This window comes from Trichechus manatus, unplaced genomic scaffold, assembly GCF_000243295.1.
Source record: "Trichechus manatus latirostris isolate Lorelei unplaced genomic scaffold, TriManLat1.0 scaffold00035, whole genome shotgun sequence".
In the NCBI taxonomy this organism is placed as follows: domain Eukaryota; kingdom Metazoa; phylum Chordata; class Mammalia; order Sirenia; family Trichechidae; genus Trichechus; species Trichechus manatus.
In genome coordinates this window covers 17,951,161-17,955,058 of record NW_004443971.1, presented here as the reverse complement: position 1 = coordinate 17,955,058, position 3,898 = coordinate 17,951,161, and positions in this window count along the sequence as shown.

Genomic DNA, 3,898 nt, shown 5'->3' with positions numbered 1-3,898 from the left:
AAAAAAAAAAGGTTGAGAAGTTAAAGGGTTGACATGTTGTGGGATTGTTAACCAATGTCATAAAACAATATGCGTACTACTGTTTCATGAGAAACTATTTGTTCTGTAAGCCTTCACCTGAAATACAATAAAAAAAAAAAAAATAACAAGGGAACTTCCATTTTACACAGAATTCCTGGGTGGTGCAAACAGTTACATGCTCGTCTGCTATCAAAAGGTTGGAGGTTCAAGTCCACCCAGAGGTGCCTCAGAAGAAAGGCCTGGCAATGTACATGCCAAAAATCAGCCATTGAAAACCCTATGGAACACATTTCTCCTCTGACACACGTGAGGTCCCCTTCCAAAATGAGGGAGAGTTGGGGCCAGACATAGGCTCAAGACAGAGACTTTAGGGGCTAGAAGAAGTGTATTAGAGAACTTGTTACCTTTGAGGGGCATGAGCCACTATCTGAAGTCCCTAAACCGAACCCAAAAGTATTGCTGTTGAGTTAATTCCAACTCATAGGGACCCAACAGGACAGAGGAGAACCGTCCCATAGGGTTTCCAAGGCTATACATCTTTATGGAAGCAGATTGCCACATCTTTCTTTTGTGGAGTGGCTGGTGGTTTTGAACCAGTGACCTTTGGTTAGAAGCTGAGCATTTTTACCACTGTGCCACCAGGGCTCCAGTTCTGAAATCCCTACGTGGTACAAACAGTTAGTGTGATCGGCTGCTAAGTGAAAGTTTGGAGATTTGACCCCACCCAGAGGCACCTGGGAAGAAAGACCTGCTGATCTGCTTCCAAAAAATCAGCCATTGAAAACCCTGTGGAGCACAGTTCTCCTCTGACACTCATGGGTCACCATGAGTCAGAATGGACTCAGTGGAAACTGGCCCATTCATTCTCCCCCACTTGGGTAGTTTGTTTACAGACTGGAGATAATTATTGAAGGAAATACGCCTGTTTCCTCACCTGTGCTTTCTAAAGTGGGCATTGTTGTCCCTCAGAGTATGAAATAGATAAGATAGGTTAAACAGGTGCAGTGGTTAAGAGCCTGGCTACTAACCAAAAGGTTAGCAGTTCAAATTCACCAGCCACTTCTTGGAAACCCTATAGGGCAGTTCTACCCTGTCCTATAGGGTCGCTATGAATCGGTATTGACTTGACGACAATGGGTTTGGTTTGGTTTGGGTAGAGTTTGAAATAAAATAATGTTTAATCCTCTCCTTTTTTGAACTGTTTTTTTTTTTGCATGAGTGGTACTCAGTTTTCTCTAAATTATCCAGTGACTTCATGCCATCCAGAACACTTCTATTTCTGCCTTCTTATACAACACTCACGTGATAAAATTATTTTATCCATATTTCATCAAGTAAGTTTTTCTACTGTATTATAAATAGTTTGAGGACTGGGCCATCTCTCTGTTTTTTTTTAAATCTTTCACAAGACCTACCATGGTAAAGATAAGATAAATGCTTGTAATTTTTTTTTTCTGTCTTGCTGCAAGCTACTAACTTGTAGCCATCAGATCAGAAATAATTTGGGTGAAATAATCAATGCTAATGTATTGGAAAAACCAACATTACAAAATAAACTCCAAATAAATGAATCTCTAGTAGTAAAAGTGTGAGACTGCGGACGACAAGTAGGGATTTTTTTGAGACCACAGACTCTCTGCATTATTGGTCTAAATGAATCAAATAGACAAACTAAACTGATGGTCAAAGTATTAAGACACGTTTACTTAAGTACTCTCTGTTGTCATCTACGGAGTTCAATCCTTCTTATTTACTGGAGGTCAGGCACCTGGTTCACAGATATCTGCTCCATCTCTAGTCCTGACATCACACTGGTTTAGTTCGATGTTAACGTGGGCTACCTATTCAATACTCTAATTAATCTCAGTTCACTATCCTCCTCAACTCTGACAATAGCCACCTTCACTCCCACTATAATCGCCCACTCCCACGTCTGGGAGCTTGGGAATTTTTACTTCTGAAATTGTAAAATAAAACCACTTGCTCTCTAACTGGAGTCCCTGGATGGTGCAAACAGTTAGGTGCTGGACTACTAACCTATAGATTGGAGGATTTGAATCCACCCACAGGCATCTTGGAAGAAAGACCTAGCAATCTACTTCTGAAAGATCACAGCCATTGAAAACCTTACGGAGCGATCTATTCTGAAACACATGGGGTTGCCATGAATTGGAATCAACTCTAAGGCAACTGAGTTGCTTTTTTGTTTGACCAGGCCTCCAACCAGTTCTGTTTGCATTTCTAACAAGTTCCCAGGCAATGTTAATGCTGCTGGTTAGGGACCAGTTCTGAGAACCACTAGTAGAGCAGTGGTTCTCAAAATTTATTATAGGTAAGAATCACCTGGGGATCTTTTAAAATGTAGATTCTGATTCAGCGTATCTGGGGTGGAAATACAAATTCTCAGCAGGAAGCGAACCAGAAAGAACCCGGTTTGAAGCTCTGTCTCTAAATATCATCTTTAATCTTTCCTGTTCTATCACTACACCTATTTTTCCACCTCTTTGATATCTCCAATCCTTTGACCCCTCCATTTTCTCCTTATCTGTCATCCTCTTCCCCTTTTTAGTCCCTTCCCTTTAATACTTCTTTCTCTATTAGGTTCCTTAGTTCATGATTTCATTCAGCTTCTGGTCAATAACCTCTACATTCTTGCCCTGTTTTTCTTCCGATAACCCATCAGTCCCACAAGCCAAATCTAATTTTGGATTAATCCAATTGATAATCTCCTCTGGGTTACTGTGAGCTTTTCAGAGTTGCTGAAAATTCTCACAAGTCTATGAATAATGTTGCTATAAACTCATAGCCTCCAAATTTGACTAGTCCCACAATGTTGTATAAAAACCTGTTTCCCCACTCAGTATTTTTTTCTCATTTTCCACAATGCTATTCAATTTTTTTTCTCTCTCTACTCCCTTGTCCTCCCTTGATTATGTTGCCTTCTCCTTTTCAGAAGAACCAATAAACTCCCCAATATGTAGACTCATTCTTTTTTCATTCATTCATATTACAAGTGAAAAGCTACCTGTCCAGGGCATATTGCTCACTGTATACATGGATTTCCTCTCTTCCTATCTGCTCAGAATTTTTTTCCCCTTAGTTTTTTTTTTTTAATTTCTTTCTCAAATCACAACAGCTCCTTGTCTACTGACTCATTGTTACTAGCATTTAAAAATGCTCAGTTCTCTCCAATATTTAAAAATCCCTCTCTGGATACCAGTCAAATTTGCCTACCAGGTACTCCTTCCTTTCTCCTACTGTTCCTGGGCAAACTTCTTAAAAGATTTAATTACACTTACTATTTCTAGTGTATTTTCTACCACTTCTCTACTTACTGCAGTCTTATTTGTGTGCTTACCATGATGTTTTTGACAAGACCACCAAATACCTCCATGTGCCTAAATCCAGCGAGCAATTCTGTCTTTTTAATTTTTGGTTTCTCTAAAACATTCATGAGATTGGCCACTTCCTCTTTTTTAAAAGTTTCATCCCCTTTCATGCATTCCTGGTTTTGTTTCTATCTTTCCTAAGCTTTCTTTTCTTTCTTTTTTTTTCATTGAGGCAAAAATATACATAACAAAACATACATCTTCTCAATAATTTCTATGTCTACAACTCAGAAACATTGATTGCATTCTTCAAGTTGTGCGACCACTCTCACTATCCTTTTCCAAGTCATTCCACCACCATTCACATAAACTCAAAGCCCGGTAAGCAAAAACTCCCCCTTTCCCTCTCCCTCCCATGCCTGGAAACCACTGATAATCTTTGGTTTCTCTTTATTTACTTATTTCGTATAAGTAAAACCATACCTCTTTAAAGTGTTGAAAAGCAAAGATGTCACCTTGAGGACTAAGGTGGGCCTGACCCAAGCCAT